We start from the raw sequence: 23,934 nt of genomic DNA, 5'->3' as shown, positions 1-23,934 counted from the left end.
ATCCAGCTTCGGCTCAGGTCATGATCTCACGGTTCACGAGTTTGAGCCCTGCCGTGGGCTCTGTGCTGACAGCTCAGAGCCTGGAGCCTGCTTCCCATTCTGTGTCTCCCTCTATCTCTGCCCCTCCCCCCTGGCTTATGTTCTGTCTGTCTCAAAAATAAATAAGAACATTAAAAAAATAAAATTAAAAATAAGTAAAAATAGGAATTATTTTAGACACTTCCTACTATCATTACTTAACCTCCCACTTTGCTTATTTGTCAGAATCACATGACAGAAATGGCAGTTTCATTGTAAGAATCTTACCTCATTTGAGTTTCTTTTTAGTAACACAGGATTAAGCCATTCTTACGTAGTTTAGAGATTAAGGATGTAGTGGATTTGGAATGTAGAACCTAGTTAATTGGCAGAGTGGAGGTGCTGATCTCCTTTTAAAAAGGAAGGACAAAGTTTGGGAGAAAAGATACAAGTTCATATCTTAGGAAACATTTTTATGCCATTCTTTGATCAAGTCATTTAACTTTTTTTGAGCCTCTGTTCCTCTTCTGTAAAATGGACGAATATCTATTTCATGGAGCCATCATAAAGTAGGATGCTTTGTATAAAGAGCCTGGAATAGTCCTTTTAAACAGAACAGCTCCCATTACTGTATTACTTTATTTATTTAATGTTTAACGGTATTAGGTTTTCTTTATGAATTTAGAAGAACTTTGTCAATTTCTCCAAAAAAGCCTATAGCCACTGTGCCAGGCTCTAGAATTATAGGAGGAAAAAAGATAAGTGAGGCTCCTACTCTTTGAAAGCTTCTGTCTGGCAGGTTATGACAGGAGAGGCAGGCTGCAAACAAGTAAAGGAATAAGCAAACCACGTAATTTCGGGTTGTGATAAGAACTGAGAAGAAAATCAGAGAGATGTGACACAGAATTACTGGGCTGGGGAGCCCCCTTCCAAGAGGCCCGGGTAGGAAAGAGACCTCTTAGAGGAAGTGGTGTTTCAGTAAAGACCCCAGAAGGATTCGAAGGAGCCAGGTGTATGATCTACATGCAAACGTGTCTGGCAGAGAGACGAGCGAGTGCACGGCCTGTAAAATGGGGGAGAGTTGGCGCACTGGGGTTGCGGAGAGGAGCCCGGAGATGCCGCTGGAGAACAGGAGAGAAGTCAGGGCAGCCTGCATAGTGCCTGATGGGCCACAGTAAGGAGATTGGATCTTATTCTAAGTGCAGAGGGAAGCCACTGGAGGGTTTTCAGGGAAAAAGTAGCGTGATTATTTGATGGAAATGTTCCATGGACCTTTGAAAACATGAACCTAGCTGAGCCAGCTGTGTACTTTAGCATGACTGGGATTCCTAGTTGCCCAAGAAACATCGGAGTAAACTACGTATTTCTTTTCTGATATAAAAATCCCAGCCAGATTCTATGAAAGCCAAGTCTGGGTTATCGAAAGCAAATACTATTTTATATCTCTTAACGTTTACTAAGATTCCTTGTGCACTTGTATATATTTTCAAAAATAGTATTTTGTGGATTTTTTTTCTTTTTAAGTACGAGTGGCAGTTGACTAGTGTATCAGGAAAGGGCACATCTTTGGTTTCGTCCGTGGGCATAATTACCATATGGAAACTTTTGGTAAATATTAACAAATCTTTATATAGGATTCCTTCACAGAATCATGGACTTATTGAGCTGAACGGACCTTACGAATTTTTTAGTCTTAATTCCTTTTATAGAGGAGGCAGCTCAGATCCAGAGAGGCTAAATGGGTCCCATTATGTTAACATAAGAAATAAAATGCACCTGGTTTTTATGATCCCCCAGTTGCAGGATGAGAGATTCTTGAGGCAGAATGTGGAACCAGGGAAAAACTGTGACATCGGTTTGCTTTACACTTGCTGTCTTCTTCTCTGTCACGTATTTGTTTGACACCTGTACCGTTTTCCACTTACCCCTGAACTGAGGCAACCGAGACGGATCCAACAGGCCCTCCCTTATTATGGGAACAGTTGCCATGCATGTTACGTGCCACCGTAAGAGGAGCTTAGTGGGCTGTGGGTGTGAGTGGTGAGCGGGTCTGAACGACTGCAAGTGCGGAGTCCGTGTACGTGCAGGTTGGGTGCTTGGCCCCTTCGTAAAGTATACATTATGTGGCCCCAGCCGTGTGGCCTCTTCTGTCCTTTTTGCCTTCCGGCCATAGCTGTGGGCTACACATAAGCCAGTTTGAAGGCCTCGTGTCAGGCAGGCCCTGTCCGACCAGGAAGACTTGACTGGACAGCTCTGCTCTGCTCCTGCCCCTGAGGGCACTGAGGCCCCAGCGTGTACCCAGGGACAGATGGACAGACATGAGGAGCCACCGTGATGGCAGTGTGTCTTTCACACAGGAATCCATAGGAACACTCAGTCTCGTCGTGTCCCTGTTCAAGTGATGCAGATTTCATGAATTCTTAATTTTTGAAAAATTCCCAAAGGAAATGGAAACAACCGTTTTGTGTTTATTTTGACCCGTTTACCTTTTTACTGTATTTCATTTGGGAATGTGGCCATTCCTAAGAAAACTGGCATATGAAGTTCGTCGTTGAGGTTCTAACATGTTCTGAATCTTAAAATAAAGCCGCCAACGTGCATTGAGAGAACAGGTAGATGAAATAGCACTGCGGTAGTTACAGCAGTGACGGTAGTTTCCTTTTAAGTCTTTCCCTTTCAAGAGCTTGTTATCTTCTGTATAACCAAAACATATGCCCTGTGCAGGTATGTTTTATTCCTGCCCTTGGTTCTGTATTATAAAGTCTGATTAAAAAGGGAAGACGCGAACTTTGTGTCTCCCACACAAGAGATATGTGCTTATTTGCAGGGGGTGATTCATTCGTTCGTTCGTTCGTTCGTTGATGAGATCCAGTTCCATACCCCTGAGCCTACCTTCGTGTGAAGAAGAACGTGAGTATCTTTCACCTGCGAGATGCACCTTCAGACCCTGCACGTGTGAGAGTGTGTGTCAAGTCAAAGCCTGCAGGTACGACATACGTTGTCCAGAATATTAGATGATGAGTTCCTGATGACTGTACTCTGTGTTCACAGAATATTAGAAAACAGCCGGTTTTGACAGTCTAATACAGTAGGTGATCTGGCTTTCTCCCTCCCTTGGGTCACATGAGGCTAAAATGACCCATCTCCATTGTCTCCTGGGCCTTATGAGGAAGAGAGGTAGAATTCTGGACATATGAACGGAAAAGATTGGACTTAACAGTCTAAAAAATGATCAGCTTGTGTGAGTAACTGTTCCACCGCTTCCCCCCCCCCCCCTTTATTTTGTGCAGATTGAGGAGCTGAACCATAGAGGCATTTCCTACGAACGATGAATAAGCTGTCTATTGTGAATGACTGTAGCTGGTGTAGAAAACATCTCCAGCTGCACTAACTATAAAACTAGCAGCTCTCTGAGGGTGTCGGTAATGACTACTGCTCCTTCTCGGTTGACCGTGGAGGCTTGTGGCCTGGGTGAGAACGGGCTCTGCGGCCAGGCTGCGGCGCGCACGGCCCGGTCCGTCAGCTGCCGTGGGGCTCGGGGCCGACTGCTTTCTGTCTCTCCAACTCCGTGCACAAAACCGAACGAGACCAGTACTTCGCTGGCGGGGCTGTTATGAGGGTCAGTAAGTTCATGCACGTGACACCCTAAGAACACGGCCGCAAACACAGTAAGCGCTGGGTGCGTGTTGACAGTTCTCAGTACGGATGCACGGCTGTAGTATGTGTAAGTGGCTGCTTTGATTGGCCAAGTTTTCACGAGGAATTTGGCGTTTGAACCGGGCCTTGAAGGATAAGCAGGATTCGTAAAAGGGAAATCTAAGGAACTGAGCGTGGGAAGAGCTGTGTGAACAAAGTTGAAAGAGGAGGTAAAGACCCTTCTTCCCTCCTGTTCTCCTTCCATTTATTGCATATTAGCTGTGTGCCTGCTGCTGAGCTCTGTATTTGGCGAACGTTACGTTGTTTTAATCAGTCCTCACTGCAAGATAGGTGTTTTCAGTTCTCGTTTTACAGATGGGAAAGTAGCCACAGAAAAGTTAAGTCACTTTGCCAGAGTCACAGAGTTAAATGTTGGCCTAGTTCTGTCTGATCGTAAAGCTCTCACGTTTCTTTAGTATTGTCCAGTACTTCTTCCTGAGAGCGGACTATCGGAAGAGGATGCCAAAAATTATTTATTTATTTATTTACTTACTTACTTACTTACTTACTTATTTATTTAAAAGGGTGACGGCTCCATGGTTGGAGTTGTAGAGACACGAACAGAATTACGGTATTAGGGATGCGTGTGATCATTTTGTCACAGTCAGAGACTCCGTGTACCGTGTATGCTCGTCATTTCAAAAGATGGAAGAGAACTGTGCGTGCCAGTGCCTGCTGAGCGGTTTTCCCCTGTCATTCTAGCTGCATGGAAGTACTTGTTTTTTCTGAACTGAGAATGACAGTATTTTGGTTGTTAAAGTTTTTATTTTTCGTACCGTGAATTATGCAAAATTCCCGCAATGGCATCCTGATTGACCTCTTCAGTGCTTGTCACACATTTTGGTTGCCTAGAATCGATTGCTCTTTGAATAAGTACCCTTTTCCATTCCCAACATCAGAGGGGTGTCTTTAACTCTGCTTCCCAGTCTTCAGCTTGTATGGATTCCTGTTTATGGGGTTTGTTTGGAATGCAGTTAAGGTGATCTTAATTCTGTTACTGTTTATTCCCCCTCCTCAAGCTACTTGACAAGTTTCTTTCTTTTGAAACTTTGAGGGAATTGATAAGTTCGTGCTTATACTTTTTCTTCTCAAGTATCTCACTGGCCTGGACTTAAATTTTTAATTGTTCTGTCTCTCATGTACTCCTGCCTTCCACTAAGTAGCCGACAGTTGGTTTTCCCCTCTTTTATTTTTAATGCCTTTTTTCTTTTTTTCAACTATAAAACTCCCCAGTCCAGAAGATAGAGCCAACAACTCAGGTGCTAGCCTTTATGAAACTAGAATAAGACCTAAATGAACTAGTACCTTCCCCTAGAATGTATCCTTGCCTCTGCTTTTAAGACAAAAAGAACATTATATGGTGACAAGCAAATGCCAGAGATTAAAAAAAAACAAAAAAACATTCGGGATTTGTCAACAAGCTGTTAACACCTGCTATGCAGACTGTGAGAAACTATGAAGATTTCTACCTTTAAGTAAATCTCATATCTGTACTTTCTTTTTTTAATCATCCTCTTCATCATGAGGCAGGTCTTCATGATCTGACTACTGCAACAGCCTTATCCTCATGAGTTGCTTATCCTTACCACCTCCCTGCTCCCGCCTTTCAGATCATCATCTGTTTTACCAGCAGTCTGATCTTTACACAGGGATCTAATCTTATTTTGTGTCTTAAAAATCATCAGCAGTTCTTGTAAATTCCTTTCACCACCTCATCCGACCTGTAGCTTCCTTTAGATTGTAATTTCTTTTTTTTTTTTTTAATTTTTTTTTTAACGTTTATTTATTTTTGAGACAGAGAAAGACAGAGCATGAACGGGGGAGGGTCAGAGAGAGGGAGACACAGAATCTGAAACAGGCTCCAGGCTCTGAGCTGTCAGCACAGAGCCCGACGCGGGGCTTGAACTCACGGACCGCGAGATCATGACCTGAGCCGAAGTCGGCCGCTTAACCGAATGAGCCACCCAGGCGCCCCTAGATTGTAATTTCTATGAGAATAGGTACCTTACCAGCTTTATCCACCACTCTCGCCCCACGCCTGGATCAGTGCCTCAACCAGTTATTCTTTCCGTAGATAGTCGAGGCCAGGGCTTCCCCAAAGATGTACCTCTCATAGGTTACTGGTTTGTTGAGAAGTACTGGTGGGTGTTCTCCACCTTTGTGATGGCCAAGTGGGGCAGCCTGGCCCACCCGGGGCTCCACTGAGAGTGGACGGAGTCTGACGTCTCTGCGTGATGATCGGGGCTGTGCTGAGCACAGGCTAGAAGGCGGACCACACCCTGCGCATCTGCTTTAGCAGCCCACTTCAGAGCGTGCCCCTGCCCCCTGCAGGTGGGGGGCCACAGAGCGCCAGAGAATCTGTGCTCCTGACGCCCGAGGAGCCGTCAAGGCCAATGTGGTGTTAGTAGTCAGCAATGGGAGGAGGACACGATAGAGGCCAGCCAGGGCCTCCCAGCTCGCCACACAAGTCTCCAGCCTGCCTTTGCGTTCTTTGGAGACTTTTGGTGCACTCGTGGCTGCCATTCCCATCCAGTGACGTTCAAGTTAGCTGTGGGGTGAGCAGTCCAGCTCCATAGGTTCATCTGCAAGTGATTTTTAACTCACAGATGCACATTGATCCGAACTTGATACAAGAATGTTCCGATTGCTTTGAGACCTGTTCACGTATCACAAGGATTTTTGATGAGTACTTGCCAATGAAAAAGAAGACCTTTTGGATCTTTAAATACAATGTAATTTTAACTAAGGCAACTGTTTGAATGACTAAGAGAACTGGGTTTTTTTTTTTTGTTTTTGTTTTTTTTTTTTTTTTGCATTTGAGCAGATAAAGTATAGTTTGGTTATGGCTTAATTTGCACAGTAATTCTTAAAGTGCTGTTTAAATTAACATTTTAAATAAGATTTTCTTAACCGAAAAGTAAGAAAGAATAGTGTTTCTAATATTTTTTAAAACTGTTTATGTATTTTTGAGAGAGGGAGAGGGAGAGAGTGAGCAGGGGAGGAGCAGGTAAAGGAGGAGACAGGTTCCCAGGCAGGCTCCACGCTCTGAGTGAAGAGCTCGAGCTCCTGAACCGTGAGATCCTGACCTGAGTTGAAATCAAGAGTTAGACGCTTCACAGACTGAGCCACCCAGGTGCCCCAATAGTGTTTCTGATGTCATTGTCATTATATCATCACTTATAGATGAGCCCAGTTAGCCTATCTGGTGTGGAGGAAGCCAATGGTTTGGTTTGCTTTGTTTGCTTGCCTGAGTTTTGCTTTGTTTTTTGCCCAAGTTAGTTAATGCCGTGTCAAGTAGAATCCTGTAGAACTCTTGTGTTCACACAGACAAACACCCTCACGGTTGTCAGCTCTTTCAGATGCAGACTTTTGCTTTCAGGGGCAAGGTTTCCAAAAAAGCCTGAGTACAAACCTGTAAACACTATTACTATCATGTAATATAGTAATATCATGTAATATCATGCTTTATTTTTCCAGTATAGTATGCTTTTATGCTCACGTAATTTTCTTTACTTAATCTTCACAATCACTCTGAAAATTGCTTGTAATTCCATTATAAGGTTTTCTTATTTTCCAGATTAGGAAACTGATTCTGAGTAGTTAAGTGACTTACTCAAGGTCACACAGCTAGTGTGTCAGCTGAAGTGCAAGGCTTTGTTTGAACGGACGTGATCCCTCTGAGGAGACTATGTAATAAGCAGACTTTGCGAAAGGCAGTGGGAGAGTCATTTACACCTCTTATCTTTAGAAGAGGATTCTTTTTCTCAAGTACAGTATTAAGTAGATTTCCTGCTTTTGAAAACAGTGTTTCGAATTAGATGTAAATGGATAACTTCTGGAGGTTAAAATAGCTTGTTTGTACGTATGTAGTGTATACTTTGCCTGTTTTTATGAAGATTTGTGAACAGAAGAGTGGAAGTGGCAGAGCTGGTGGTAAGAAGGGCAGCTCAGCTACTGAAAAGTACACTGTGACAGCTGGAAGTCAGTGTGTCAAAAATGGCAAACCTTGAGCCACAGCGTACGTGCGTTTGGTTGTGAATAAAAGAACAGAATTAAAGAACATTTATAAAGTACAGGTTATATGTTATGACTGAAGATGGTGTCTATAGAAGGTATTTTGTATTCGATTTTCTTGTAGCGTTCTTCTCTATCCCACTTACGCACGGTTCTTTTTCAGCTGCCTTCAAGACTATGTCGTGTACAAGTGTGTGGCACTTGACAGGGTCACCTCCTAACCCTGAAGAAAAGTGTCTATGTGTTATGTGTCTGAGTTAAATAGAGCAGCTCTGATACAAGTGTCGTTCTTGTGATCAGCCTCCGAGAAGATTAAACTGAGAGGGGTGCCTGGGTGGCTCAGTCGGTTAAGCGCCCGACTTCAGCTTAGGTCATGATCTCGTGGTTCGTGAGTTCGAGCCCCGCGTCAGGGTCTCTACTGTCAGCACAGAGCCGGCTTCAGATACCCTGTCCCCCCCCACCCCTCCCGCCTCTCCCCCACTTGCTTGCTCTCAAAAATAAATAAGCATTAACAACAATAACAAAAGCTTAAACTGAGAACAGAGAGGGAAATTGAAGGCGGGAGTTGGTAGTAACTGGTTCACGGCCACTTAATGTGCAGCATCCTCATTAGTCAAGCATCCCGTGCCTACCTCGGCATGAAATAATTATTTTTCTAATTTAAATCTGCAAATTTTCAATTGTAGAACAGCTTGAATAGTCTTTGTTGTAAATCGTCACTGGATTTTTTTTTTTTTTTTAAGTATTTGTCTTCAGAAACAAAGAAGGTCATCTTGTATCCATAGAGACCACATGCACTTTCCTCATTATTTCTATATTCTATAATGGAGAAGAGTTATTTATAACATTTAAACAAACAAAAACTGTTAAGAGCAACCTTTAGATATTATCACAGGGTAGATACCAGTAACCATTGCTCCAGAAAAACCCAAACTCCAAAAATTGATATTAGAGAATTAGCACATTTGTGTATATTGGTGTTTTCAATAGTTATCCTAAAGGGTGTGTGTGTGTGTGTCTGTGTATGTATGTACGTACGTACACATGCTTATTTTAGACTCAAGCAAGTCTGGTTTTGATGGAATGCAGATTTCCTATCTTCCTTCTGTCTTTCAGGTAAGTAGTGTGGAAAACAAAATGGTTTCGATGTATTGCTTTATGAACAAAGCCAAGCTCATGAGGTTGTTCCTCTGATTTTCTACTTCGCTTTGTTCATTTCTGTGGACTGTCCATCCCTAACCTAAATCTAATGGGGATAGGGAAGAACATTAGACTCTTGGTGTAGATGTCCTGCCAAGTAAAACCCTCTGTATTCGCGGTCTACATTAGGACACTTCCATTGATGAAGGCAGTCACTTTTCATAACAGTATCGGGGCAACAGGTACAAATTGAGACTGGTTTGGATGGATGGATGGTCACTCTGGTTATTAGGATTGTCCTTCTGCTGTGTTTCTTACTGATTTTGAAACTCCAGGTTTACAGAGAGAAACACTCATTTTTGCGTGTCTTAAGTAGAAACATAGATCTTCATGTAGGGGAACTGGGTGTAATATATTTAATTTTGCATGTTTGCCCAGTTAAATTTATAATGTGTATCTGCTTTGTTAATTAGTCCGTTTGGGAAGAGTTGCAGCTGATTCTCTTGCTAACTAGTTGATAACATTAACCTTATTATTTTCTAAAATGTCACAGACGTCATTCAGCGCTAAAGAGCCTGTAAATCATTAGATAAAGAAGGTGACAGGCCACATGAGTGTCTATTCCTTCTGTGCATTTGCTCTTCAGAAAGCCTGTTGTTGTAAACATCCCCGACTGGAAGCTGTGAGACACAGCAAAGCTTTCAGTCAGATGTTTGCTGCTACCGGCTGTTCACAGGCATCATTTGGTCTCATTGTACCTAAGAAGTGGAATTGGCGAGGCTGGCGAATGCATGGGAAACACCAGAAATGTTTCGATTCCTCCGTTTACCGCTGTCTGGGAGGCCGCCCGTGTTGTGACAGAGGTCAGTGTGGGCTGCGGTCCTGATGACCGGGCACCCTGCAGCAGAGCAGGCCCAAGCTTGCCTGAGCCAGGCTGCTGCTGGGCCAGAGAGGACTTAGGGGAAAACTTTGTTTTCGCTGGGGGTCGTTAGGTTTGTTTTTGCCCTATCCGTGAACTTCTGGTCCTTATGGCGTTTCCAGGTGGGCTGGAGTTTGACTTCCCAGCAGCTCAGGAGACTGATCTCCTCCCTTAGAAATTCTGCAGATTGGATGTATCAGGACCACCCCCAGCGACATACAACCTAGAAGTTTCAGTTTCTCTGTACTGAAGAGGTGTTACGTGCGTGAACTTGGTCTCCCTCTTCTCCCACCAACTGCCTGCGCTCCTCACCCTGAGTGATGTCACAGCTCCTGTCCGAACACTGCTGTCGGGAGTATGCGTGACTGCAGACCACGGAGCCTGCGCACAGCGTTTACCAGTGGTTAGAAGTGTTTCCAGGTTCTCGCGTGCCTTTTCCTCACCCGAGTATGGATGGATGCCGTGTGAGCAGGTGCGCTCTCTACGTGTTGTGTTTCCCCACAGAGCTGAATGTTACAGGGCTTTTCTCACAGAAGGCATTCATTGTGACTAATCGATCATGTATAATTTTATAGCAGCTTTTTTTCCGAGTTCTAAATATATGATTTCTTATTTTTATCTGTCCTTTAGATCCTGGGAAACAGGTGTTGTATTGAAATTTTTCTCTTCAATAAAGCATTGGTATTTTCTCCTACTTATTATTATTTATTACTGCTGACCATCATACCGTGTTAGGTTCAGTCCATAATTAAACCAAAAGATGAAGTTCTTGCTAATCTCCTTTTAAATGCATGTCTTTTTTTGTTCGTGTGGCAAGCTTTCTGAGGGCAGGGACACACTCGATAGAACTCTGTTTTCCCGCCATCGAGTAACGCACCTTGCATGTATAGGATTCTAATAACAATCTTATATTATTGCAGAACTATCTGCTATTTCTTATGTTTTTAATGCAGATGAGCAAATGAAAGTTTGGGTCAAAATGCAGCTATTACAGATGTATCCATACTACAGCATTTATTTTTAAAGGCTTCTTTGTTAGAGTGGCGGTTTACCAGACTTATTTGGTCAGGCGCGGAGGGAGGGAGGGTAGTTCGCTGCTTCAGACCCAAGTAGCCTGGCAACTTGTAAGTATAATTTTCCAGCTTGACAATTAGCATGCATCAGGCGTCCCCTCTGAACTCTTCATGAAGCAGGTTTATTGCATATTCCATGACTCTCCATTTTAGCGCGTTGGGAGCCTTAGATTCCAGATAGCTGCAAATGGATAGGACCATTTCTGAGAGCCCTAGAAGTGCTCCCTGGCAAAGGCAGAAAGAGTTTTCTGGTAACAGGAGTATTTTGTTAAAGCAGGTGACATTGTTTAATTGCTGTGAAAAAGTTGGGTATTGCTTTCAAATTCAGCAAGATGGATAGAAACTGCCTGCTTTAATCATTTGCACAGCTCCATTTGGCAGGTTTTTCAAAATGATAGCCCAAATCCAAGCTAAAAGGGGGGCAGAGTTGTTCTACTCTTCCCAGCTAGTCGAGTTATCCCGTGATGCTGCAGGATTAATGGTACAATCAGCGTTACATAACATTTGTTCTATATTATTCTGCCCTAATGAGGTGGATCAGAGACCATGTCAGTTTTAATCCTGGACGCCCTTGCTTCAGTGTACGTGCGTGCAGCCTTTTAGTCATTTGCAGATGACTTCTTCGTGTTTTAATTTTGAAGACCCACAAACTCTCATTGGCCTGCAACTTTAGCAATTATTTAGAACAAATGCCTTAAGATGTTAAATTGTCAGTATTTTCCGGTAAACCTGTAACAACTTGTTTCCCTAGCTTTTAATTTAGTTTTTTTGGGGAGAAGTGTGTGGTCTTTATTGACAGGCCTTAGCTCAGAAACTACTACTTAAGATTTTTGAACAAATTAATATTAAAAGCAAAACATTGGTAGTTACGGAACACCATTCTGAAAATGACAGGGTTTTTTTCCTTAATCTGTTTTATTAGGGATTACTTTGTTAAGCAAACAAGCTAAACTACTGAATTGTGTCAAGTTCATTTCCAATTAGATATGCTTGTGTACAAATTTTCTTGGTTAACAACACATTAGTGGATGGGTCCTCACTGGTCTCTGTATCTGAGTTCGTTCCACACAGAGTCAGAGGCTTGGGGTGGCCCATCAGTGAATGCTAGACTTTAATTCCCAACATGCCTTCTTCCTTGCATGGAGCACATTCCAAATCTGGCTCCTTTTCACCCCTCTGACAAAAACTTCAGTGAATGAATGTGCTTCTCAGGCTGTATGTATTCAGGAATTTTTTTTTTTTTTTTTAAGTTCGAATATCAGTCTGAGCTTAATTACTTTTTAAAATGATGCTGTTTCAGATTGTCTCTGTCACAGTTTCCTTAGCTTAGTTAATTATGTGTGGACATATGATACATGTTTTGACGTTGGCTTTTTTCTTATCTGTAGCATGTTACAGACTTCCAAATAATTGCCGTTCCCCGCTGTTTCTGCTTTGACTTTGCAACATATTTGGTGAAACAATTAGTCTACTGGTTTTCAAATATTAGTGTGTATCAAAATTACTTAGAGTGCTTATTAAAAGCACAGATTGCTGGGCCCTTCAAGAGCTTCTGGCGCAGGAGGTCTGGGGTGTGGCTTGAGAATGTGCATTTTCCCCCTAAATTCCCAGATGCTACAGACACTGCTGTTCTGGGTCCATACTTTCAGAGCCATGGGGCTCATCTTAACATTCTTTTTCCTGTTTGGTATTTGCCCATTGAGTGACTGAGTAAAAAAAAAAAAAAAAAAAAAATTAAATCCCCAACTTAAAAATCTGTAGTAATCCAAAAATTTGATTATTTTTTTAAACAGGTTTGTTAGAAACCTGAGGCCCATTTTTCTCCCAGAGAAAGTATCATGTTAATTGCCCAGCCCAAGAAATGCTATTTGAATATATTTGCAAAGAAAAGCAGAAGAAAAAAAAATACTGTTGCAGTAGGAGTAGTTGAAACAGAAAAACAATACTCCTAGAGGGGAAGAAGAAAGACGTGTGTGTGTGTGTGTGTGTGTGTGTGTGTGTGTGTGTGTTTAATCTTGAGACTTGATACTTGTTGAAAAGTAGCCCGGAGGGGACAAGAGGCCAGGCCAGGTAGAGACTCAGGAGGTTCCAAAACATCCTCGGATGCCTGTAAAATTCCAAGGATTTTTACAGTTTGCCTGCAGTGGCTCTTAAATTTCATTTTACTTCCAAATTTGAGGATTTCTTCTTCTTTAATGCAAGTGTATCGGTAAGGCCACTTTAATGCTAAATAGAGATGTTTGCAGTAATATGAGTTTAATCAGAGGAATGCAGGGAGAGGAGAAGCGATTTCCGTGGGCAACTCCACAGCAGTTGGGACAGTGCAAGGTGGAGAGATGCGAGAGTGTGGGAGAGATGTTCCTGCGGTGAAAGTATCTGAATTGTGAACGTGGGGGAGATGCAGAGAGGCAAGGGAGAGGAAGAGAAATGAGGAAGAGAAATGAGGACGAGAAAGGCCACCAGTGAGCTTGGGACTCCTCAGAGGTGTTTTATTAATTTTGTCTTTTGCCCCAAATGGGACTCTTCTTCATGAGAAAGAATGGGTGATTGATGCATCGTACTGGCCATCAAATGGGTTCCTATAAGTGCAAGTTCACTTGTTTTGAAGAGAGGGATATAGGAAGACGAGAGGCTGTAAAATCAGCCACATTTAGATCTGGAACATTCACAGGATGTCTGCATACATTGCCATAAATTATTTCAGTGTAAGGAATATCACTTCTGCCTTGTCCCTTGGATTCTAAACTTCGTCTCAAAATACCTTCCGACTGTTGCCTCATTTATGTGGATCACTGTACCAATTCTTTTTTCAACAGATTCTACAAAATTGTCTTTTTAAAACATATAATAAGTCATCATATTTACTTTAATATAAATTTGAGGGTCAGGTAAAGGGCCAGTGTAAACACAGTAAAGGGTTTCATAAACCAAGTTGTAGTTCATGTAAACATCCTACACTCAGCTGTAATACACGGATTGGCTGGGAGGTGGATGTTTACTTCAGCTGACTTGGAATATCAACCATTAACATTGATGTCGGATTTGGCAAGAACAGTACAGAGAGGCTTGATTTTTTTTTTTTTAGTGTAATTACTATAAATTTAAATTACTGTCATGTCTTTTAATTTTGTGCTGTTCTGTCTCTAGCATGACATAAGACTCTAGGTAAAAGGACAAAAAAATGTCCTCGTGTGGTAGTTGGGGTCAGATCTGTAGGTGTTGCAGTGTGCTTTAACAAACATGGCCTTGACATCAGACATTTGTAGCCATCTGGGCTGTACCAGTGAATTTGCTAGGTGAGTGGGAGGAGGGAAAGGCACTGTTTCACACCTCAGTGCTTTTCTCATCTGCAAAATAGGTACGGCATCCACTTCACAGGACCATTTGTTGTAAGGATCGATCTAGATGACGGGTGTAAAGTGGTTCATTAGGACAGTGCCTGTCACATTAAGCACTGAATAATTGCTAAGATGTTAGCTGTTATTAATGCTAGCTACAGTGCTCGTAATAGTACGTAGCACGTTTTAGGTGTTCGATAAGTAATTGCTGTTATGTCTAATTAGACATAACTCGTTTTTATTTTAGCAGCAACGATGACACCAACTTTCTGGTTTAATGGAAATGGTTCGCATCTTTGACAAGACTGTAATTTAGTGGTACAGAGTTTTGAAGCCCACCGTCCTGAACTCCTGTTCTAGGCCTGCCGCTGGCCAGCTGTGCCACCGCGCCGAGGTTAAGACTCTCCCCATGCCCCGCCTGCGGCAGGCTGCTTTATTGGGATTATAGCGGTACCTACCTACTGGGACTGTTACACCAAATGAGTTAATACCAGGAGAGTGTTAGAGCGATTCCTGGTACTCGGTGAGCTCTTCGTTAAGTGGGAGCCATTACTATTACTTTAAAAATATGTCTGTTATCTGTTATTTTCCCCAGAGTATAATTGTGTCATACATTTCAAATAATTTAAAGATCAGCTAATATCTAATAATTAGTTCTAAGTATGTATTGCTTGGTTTAAATGATACTTTTACATTTCATGCTTCTATTGAAAATACTTAAAATTTTCTGTAGCTTTGTTTTTCAATTCCAGGAAGTCTTCATTTCTTGGTAAGTTAAAAAAAACAAACAACCACCCCAAAACCAAAATTGCTTAAGAAGTACACATTATTCTCTAGCAGCTTGGCCGGTGTCTGTAAACCCTCGTCTTTGCCTAAATCCTGAGTTAGAATCCACATTGGATGCTTTTCCTATGGACTATATCTACCTGTCATGAGAAATTCACAATTAAATAAAAATGTGAAATTAAAGCATGGAACCTGTTGAAAAGATGAGTGCTGTTTGTCCAATTACATTTTATTCAAAATAATAGGGTGATTTTTCATTATTTGTTACTGAGAGCTATTATGTACTTGGATACAAAACCTATATTTCAGTGAGTGCTACATGTTCCTTTGAAATTTGGCAAATGCTTCAATTATAACTTACAATCAGGTAAAACCTTGCAGTGTGTTATGGAAGCATTGTCTAATCTAAAGGTAGTTTTATAAAATGTGATTTTCAAATAAGGTGTATTTGGGAGTTCTCCATCAATTCACCTTTGAACCTCAGGGACTAAAATACAGAATTTTTCTTTTATATGCTCGGATATTAAACAATATGTAGCATGTCGTGTGGTTTAGGCTGTGCTTTTTAATTCATTGTTTTGTTTTCTTTGTTGAATGGTCATGTGTTTGCCTGTGAGTATCACCTGCCTTCCTGACTGTATAACAGAGCCTCTGCTCATGTGGACTGCCAGCTGTGCCCCGTGTTGTCACTTAGAAAAAACTCTGTGTGAAAGATGAGTTATACTTAAGATTTGAGGGTGTATCTTGTTTTACTTAATAAAGTGAAACATTCTAAGTTGCACTGAGCTGTCCTCCACCCTTACAGGAAAATACATGCTGTGATTTCTTTAAACACTATGTATTTATTAGAAATGTAATATAAATTCTGTTGTGATGAATATGTGCTTTTAAGTATGAAACATCACAGCATCTGGATAAATGTGAAAATGTCCCCATTTCTTCCCCTTTTTAACAGTTGCTATTTATTATTTAATTGATGGATAGGGAGTATAATACAGAGGTGGATGTCTTTGATAAATTTGAATATGACCTGACATTAAACTTGGACCATTTTCTGTCCAGTTTGAAGATTTGATCCATCTCCTCATAATTATTTGCTAAGCAGTTGGCATCAATTATTTAACTTTGATTTCATTGTGTCTTTCCTTATCTCACTGATTCCCAGTAGTAGAAATGTAGGGTTCTGAGCCAATAATGTCTCCTATCGACTTCAGTAATCAAGAAATGACAGTTAAGATGCAGAATCTGTGATATATGAGAGCTTTCCTTTAAGTTCTGTTTAAAAAATGATTTTACTTTTTGATAAAGGTCAAACTGTTATTCGGTACAAAATCTTACGCAAAATGATAGTAACCAACTATATAATTTCTTCATTGTTAAAGCATACTGAGATTTTTTTTTTTTTTTACACTAGAAATACGCTAGTAACAAAATCTGGATTACATGAAAGGTAGGTTTTGTTAATAACTTTTAATTCTTCATAAAACTGCCATTACATTATAAAACCAGTTTCACATTTAGGATTTTTATGAGTACATAAATTAGGATTACTTTTTTATATTACTTTTAACTTCCTTTAATTTTATGGAACAGAACCAGTCCCAAGGGTATTTTTAGAATGTAATACACATTATTTCTATGAGGCCAAGTAAAACTGTTCCACGAATCAAAATCTTAGCCGTAGAACCTGTTCAACTACTTAACTGTCTTGGGACTAACCAGATGTAATTATAACTGGCTTAAAAGTTCTGACCTTTTCCTTGCTTATTTCAAAGTGATTCTTTAAAGAATATGAAGCTGTGTTCACTATTTGTCCACGTAAAAATATTTAAAGACAGGGTTTGAGCTGTTGGTTTTGTTTTTTAAAAGTAGTTTGAGGAAGTTCCTTTGCTACTTGTTCTCCATGCAAATTTTATACAAGTCCAAATTCCCCAGGGGGGAGAAAAGATCTTCATAAGGTTTCTTTGAAAAAGTATAAAAGGTTCCTAAAGGTATACGTTAGCCTTCATTTTGACCTTATAAATTCTCCTTATTCTATAGCTTATCTGTGAAAATTTTTGTTTTGACTATCCAATTTGTATTGAACAGTCATTTGCTTAAAATTCTTTCTTGCACATAGTCAGTAGCACAGGAAGATTCCATATTAGCCAGAATACTGCATTACTGTTCGGTGAGGTTGTCAGTATGAATGAGAAATAGAGTTTGGGAACTGGGTGTTGGCAGATCTTTTGTTTTCAGATAATTTTCTAAATGTTTGGCCATTCATTCCGTCTATTTAGAGTAAAATGTGCAGGTGCCCCGTCGCTGTCTTCACACTCAGGTGGCACACCTTCCTCTGTTACACTCTAGGTTGTGAGCAGTGCACGGCCTTCCAAATTCTTTCCGTGTTTTTACACACATACACCCTATGGGCGTGGGTGGGGCTTCTGACATCATGGAATCCTACTGTTGGTAGCATGTGCCTTTTTTTCCTGCATTTAGGAGAACTTTTCGCATCTCTGTGTCACTAGTTTTTTAGTTCCGTATATAATGTGCCGTAACATACTTGCTTCCCCATTGGTGGACCTGGAGGTTGGTTGCTCTGTTGCAACGGTCCTGCAAAATACCAATGTGTTGATGCGTGGCGTAACAGTTTCTACAGGGCAACTGGTAAAGGTACAGTTGCGGTGTCAAGGAAGATGTCTATTTAAAATACTTAACGCATCTTGCTGAGTTAATCTCAATCTGTGCCAAGTTTATACTTTGATTAACAATATAAAAGAGCCCCCGTTTCCTCACATCATTGCCAGAACGTCATCAGTCTTGTTCATTTTTGCCGCTCGGATGGATAGTTGCAAAGTTGTGTCTCCTGTTTGCATTCCCTCGTCGAAAGGTGAAGTTAACATCTTTTCATACCTGTGCTGGCTTCTTTCTTTCTCCCCTTTACCTTCCTTCCTCACCACCCACCTTCTTTCTTTCAGTCTTTCCTTTGGATTGCATATTCATATCTTTTGCACATATTTCTTCTGGTTTCCTAATTTGTTCTTACTGCTTTCTAGAGACTTAATACACTTGGGACATTTTTTTTCCTTGCTATGTCATATGCGTTGCAAATATTTCCTCCTTATCTGTCCATGTTTTTTAACTTTATTTAAAACTGTTATGTAGGGGCACCTGGGTGGCTCAGTCGATTAAGCATCAGACTTTGGTTCAGGTCATGATCTCATGGCTTGTGAGTTCAAGCCCCACATCGGGGCTCTGTGCTGACAGCTCAGAGCCTGGAGCCTGCTTCGGAACCTGTGTCTCCCTCTCTCTCTCTGCCCCTCCCCTGCTCATGCTCTGTCTCTCTCTGTCTCAAAAATAAACATTAAAAAAAATTTAAAAAAAACTGTTACATAATATTCTGTGACTTCTGGGTTTTTGTTGTCTTTCTTTAGGTAGGCCCTTTCCACCTTCAATATTATAAGTATATTATCCTAAATATACTACATTTTAATCTTTTCAAGTTAGATTTCATCAAAGCTGAGAAATGCCATTGATTATACGACATCAGTCTTTATATACTGAGAAAGAAGATGACTTTGAGGAACAGACCATGTACTTTCTCAACATTTCAAATTTTATTTTATAGTTACTTGATCTCTTTTAGACGTTTATTCAGATTAATTTTTTTTAATTGTAAAACATATTAAAAAGTCTGTCAGTTCGTTTTTGCATTAACAAACCTTAGTCCTGGGGTGCCTGGGTGGCTCAGTTGGTTAAGTGTCCGACTTCAGCTCGGGTCATGATCTCGCAGCTCGTGAGTTCAAGCCCCGCGTCGGGCCCTGTGCTGACAGCTCCCAGGCTGGAGCCTGCCTCGGATCCTGTGTCTCCCTCTCTCTCTGCCCCTCCCCCTCTCTCGTGTGCGCACTGTCTCTCTCTCTCAAAAATATAAACATTTAAAAAATAAAATAAAAACCTTAGTCCTTGGGTGTTCTGAATTTGTCACTCATTGAAATATGTCTTTCACTATTACTCTGTTGAGTATTCACAGTGTCTGTGAAACACCTATTGTACTGAGACTTATCTAGGCATTTATCTAGGTATATGTGCTCTCCTGTAAGCCTTGTAGCTGCCCTTCAAGGTGACTGTTACTAGTGCATTTTGCAGTTGAGGAGCCTGGGACTCAGGGAAGTTAAGTTGCTTGTAGTTACTGAGCAGTTAAAGTGAAGGAGATTCCTGAGTGCGGAGGGCGTGCTGTGGTTCGTATTCAGGAGGCAGTTTTGAGTCATTTGTGGAGATTGAGACACTAAATACACGGAACTGGTTTACCCTCATGTACACAGTCAGTCTAGAATGAAACATCTGTAATCGTTTAGAAGTGTGTGATGAGCGTGTGATTCTGACTTTCATACCTTCACAGAACCACTGTGTGCTGTGCTGCCAGGTAAATGTTCGCTTTTGTCCTCGAGAAGTTTGCTGGTATTTTTTTGGTTCCTGTCAGTTTTCATATTGTCTTCGTTCTGGAATCCGTAGGATTTAGAATGGGACCGTCACTTCATGATGGGAAACAAACGCAGTGATACCAGGGAAATTGCAGAACCGTTGTCTGTATTTGTGTGTTAAGCCTAAACCAGCACAAGATACTGTAGTGCACGCTACCCTCGAGCAACGTTATCTGCATCGGAATCCTAGCCCCCTACCATGAACATTTAGCATAAAGTATGTTTTTAAAACTGCACGTACAGTAAGAACGACGGTTTTTATTATGGACCAAAGGACGTTATTCGGACTTTATTTTCACACAAGCGGTCAAGATTTTTTAGCTTCAGACTGGACAGACAGGATAGTTTGCACTGTTTGGTTATATATTAAAAAGTGACTGAACATCCCTCAGGCAGCTCAAGCACGGCAGGTGGAAGGCTCCCAGGGGTGCTGACACTAGGAACCAGTCTGAGCACTTCGCAAACTCCGTGTGGCTGTGCTGCACAGGGACGTGTCACTGTAAGGGGGAGAGCTGGTGCTCTGGACAGGGCAGAGCACGAGCCTTTGCTGACATTGTGGGGGTGTCCTGGGATTTGAATCCATGCCTTGTGTTTATTTCTATGTGTGATAGGTTGAGTATGTAAGAAGCAGTGTTCATAAAAGTTGGCAAACCTGTCTTACTGGTCTCTCGGTCTTTTCAGGTCATTGCTTATAAAACACCGATATTTATAGTAAATATCTTGTTTTAAATGCAAGCTAACCCTGTTAAGTCATGTGTCCTTGTGCTGTACTCATTTAAGGACGTCACCCTCTGGTCAGCTATCTGAGACAGTTCTCCGTGCCAGTGGAGTGTTTGAAGGAGCCGAAGGGAAAGCAGGAGGAGAAGAAATTTTCAGGAATAAGTGATCATACACCAGCCAGGCCCCCGAGAGAAGGAAGGGTCTCTCCGTATATTATGTGACCTTTGGCTGATTCCTGAAGCATTCTGACCCCATATGCCTTGTGTGTAAGTGAGAGCATTACAGTCCCATCAATCCCTTCCCCAGGGCGACCGCATCCAGGGGGTCCGTCTGTAGGTGTGGGCGTGTCGGTGGAGCACAGTGTGTAGCAGAGTGAGTGCCAGGTTCCACCGCCCGGACGCACCTGTCACTGGAGTCACCTGTCTCCTAAATTGTAATGAGGAGTTAATGAGGTAATCCACATAAACCACTCAGCACGCTATCTGCACATATTAAGTACTCGGGAAATATCTCCTTCTTGAAAACTCAGATGTCAAGTCTTAACAAGATTTAGGTCTTGGACCTCCTAGGTAAAATCAGTCTTTGTGCCATAAACGTGTCTTGCACTCAACTCCAACGCTGTTACTGGCGCTAAACGTATCTCTAATTTATCTGCGTGTCTTCTTCTCCTTTGAGATTATGAGCCCCTTGGAGACAGAGACCGGTTTGTTCATCTGCATAAGCTCAGTGTCTGACATGGTAAATTTTGTTGAAAGAATAAAATTTTATTCTTGTTTTTAAGTCGAATCCCCTCCCCCCTCAATGGACAATAATCTGGAGCAAAGCTGAGAAGGAGACATGTTCTCAAAAATCCTGGTCGTGTTCTCAACCTACCCCCCTCCCACTGCACCCCTATTTTTAACAGTTTTTTTTTTAAAAAACAACTTTTAATTGCCATTGTATTCCTAAGGATGTTTTACTACTTCACAGTGTTTGCCTACCAATAAGAATATAAAGAAAATACTGCTGGGTGGAGCCAGCTGTCCACTAAATAGAACTAAAGTACTCTGATCGGTAACTGTCTAACGGCATCACAATGACAGTAGAGGAGAGTATTGATCTCGGAATCAGAGCTCTGGGTTCATGTTGCAGCGCTGCTGTTTTGTGCCATCTGACAGGAATCACATTATTTTCTGCACAAAGTAGGCGTGGCTGCTTCATATCATATGTTGCAACAGACAAAATAGACTACAGGAAGGGTTGGAGACCGTGCTCTGGGTAGAACGGAGTACGGCTCTTTGCCATGGTTGTTAGAAGATTAATGTGAAGGAATACTCATCTGGTACTAGCACTGTGCTTGCTTGAAGGAAGGCACTCACATAGCTCTTGGAGTTCGTTTCTTTTAGTCGGGGGCAGACCCAGTGGGAAAGCGGAGGTTTGGGGGGGAAACGTTCGGTAGGAGCAGAGAGATGGAAGGTGGCCCCTGAGCCACTCTCCTTGCAACAGGATAACTCAACCTGAGCCACCTGATGGAGATGTTCTGTCTCATTTAGTGTAAATCGCTACTATACCCTTTAAGTTTGAGAAAAGCCAACCTATTTTATTCAAGACGCAATTGTGTGCCGTTAGAAACGTTAAGTTAGTTGTACTCTAGGTTAGATGTTGAAAAACAGAACTAAAATGTTAAATGGTGACCAGCTTTACTGCCGTCATGCTAATGTCATAAGCGAGAGCAGACAAAGACCAAATGGCAACGGTACAGCCAGGAATTAAGTCCCATAATTAGAAGTTAATATTTTCTCAACACAAAAAGGCAGGTCTCTGCTTCATCCTGCTTGCCGCAGTTAATCATTGATAACTGGAGACACTGAAAACATTAGGGCAGTATAGGTCTTTATTGGTTGCATTCTCCTTATAAAAGGTGGAAGTGTAGAAAGAATTCTTCTCAGTACTCCTAATACAAATAACATCAGTTGGTTATCAGGTACCTTTCAGTCCATTGATTATGGGTATATAAACCTTCGTTGCCTATGAGAGTTTTGTCCAGATCATTTCCCAGTTCCTGTGTTTTAAAGGAACCCCTCAACGTGTCCCACTTGCATTTTCCCCTCTCCCTGTTCTTGCTTTTTACCTTCATACCTTTTTACTAAACATTTTCTTCTCTCAGTTTGTATTGTCTTTCTTTGATCTGCTTTTCAAAGTGTGTCAGTGATCTAATTTCACTACAGTATAACAGAAAATTCTAAAACAGTAGCTTTAAACAAGTCGGTGGTTTGGTTTTTCCCATCTCACGTAGAGTACATTTCCAGGAATCTTGGTGTCATGGCAGACTAGCTAAACGTAAACCTTCCTGCCACCACTACCCGAGAGCCCCCAACTCCTAGAGATGTCAGATAAAACATAACAATTACACACGGCTGACTGCAAAAGAAAGAAGTCTCAACTGCCAGAAATGAAGAGAAAGCAAAACCAGGGTGGTAAACTTGGGAGCTGGAAGCTACTCAGACCCAGGAGATTACCATCATCTCGGCTGTTAGCCTCACCAGCGGACTGTGGGACTTGAAGAGCAAGAGGCATGACCTGACAAAACTCAGGGAGGCTGGGACGGAGACCCCTGCGTGGAGTCAAAACCCTAGGAGGTGCTGTGCCCTAGGAAGCAGGGAGCAGAGCTCCCCACATAGCAGCCCCTGGAACCTAGGACTAGGTGGAGGAGGAGGAGGAAGAGTTAAAATGCCCGTTACAGTCTTGCTCTCATGGTATCCATGCTCAGCTTAAAAATTACTGGGAGTGTCTCCTTAATATGCGAGCACAATAGCAAAGCAATGCTACTGGTTGGTAGCAAAGCAATGAATAAAACACAGAGGTTTCTGCCCTCTTGGTGCCTCTACTCTGATGTCAATCGGAAAAAATTTAATGTATCAGACACACTTGACCAATTTTTTGAAACAATAGAAGGAATACGCTAGAATGCAGCACAAAAGAGATGGAAAGGATGAAAGACTAACCCATGGAAGATCCAGTGTACCCATGGACTTCAGGAGTTTAAGAAGAGAGAAAACAGAAAAGGGGCTGGGATGAGGCAGTTGTCATGAACTGACTGGAGCTAATGTATTTGTGTACAGCCGTTGGTAGATCACTGTCACGCACAGAACCCCTCCCCACAAAAACCCACGTACGCGCCTCCCCTCAGATCACCCTCCACAGCCAGATGGTAATGAAAACAGTGTCACACCAACTTCTGTCACAAGTACAGATACTATACTAAGCAAGAAAACAGTTCTTGTAGCCTGTTTTGCAGGCTCAAGGAAGTGGTTCTTGGCCCTTTGAGATGTTCTGACCACCACCTTGCCTAAAAGGTTCCCTCAGGAAACAGAATTCTGTTACCCTTACTGAAACCTGGACAGAGGATCTTTTAGGGGATTGGATTAGGACATCATCCCAAAGGCCAAGGGCTGCAGGCCAAGCTGGATTCTTTAACCTCTTCTTGCAAGGGCGGGGCGAGCAACTAGCCAATCCATATAACCTTGACCACCTTTAATTTCAACATCAGAGCCAGTTTTTGAAGTTCATCATTCTAGTTAACAGACACTAATTTCATCAATAAAATGTTGACATTTAGTGTGTACATTAGCAAATTTAGAGTTCTTCAAGACACCACAGTACCTGGAAATGTTTCCTCTGGAATACGGATTCTGACTACACTGTGAGCTGACCATCCTGGATAGTACTGTCTTGATCAGAATGTTAGCAGGATACAAGTGATGACTTTACATAAGTGACACACGTGT

General features: G+C 41.8%; 2 long non-coding RNA genes across 6 annotated transcripts in view; both read left to right on the top strand.

The window, feature by feature from the left end:
- The window catches only part of LOC122210479, a 64,664-nt gene that overhangs the window by 15,474 nt on the left and 25,256 nt on the right, over positions 1–23,934 (top strand). For 2 of the 5 annotated variants that reach the window (XR_006198085.1, XR_006198084.1), the window contains 2 exons: positions 2,846–2,928; positions 14,446–16,327. This is a non-coding gene — a long non-coding RNA (uncharacterized LOC122210479). Of the gene's footprint in view, positions 1–2,845; positions 2,929–3,308; positions 5,467–14,445; positions 16,328–23,934 lie in introns of those variants that run through there. The other 3 variants (XR_006198087.1, XR_006198086.1, XR_006198088.1) reach the window with 3 other exon arrangements.
- Positions 9,606–10,481, top strand: LOC122210480. The gene is made up of 2 exons (XR_006198089.1): positions 9,606–9,731; positions 9,910–10,481. It is a non-coding gene; the product is annotated as an uncharacterized LOC122210480 (long non-coding RNA).

This window comes from Panthera leo, chromosome F2, assembly GCF_018350215.1.
Source record: "Panthera leo isolate Ple1 chromosome F2, P.leo_Ple1_pat1.1, whole genome shotgun sequence".
NCBI classification, from domain to species: Eukaryota; Metazoa; Chordata; class Mammalia; order Carnivora; family Felidae; genus Panthera; species Panthera leo.
Note: the sequence above shows the minus strand (reverse complement) of the source record. Positions and strands in the feature narration are given on the sequence as shown.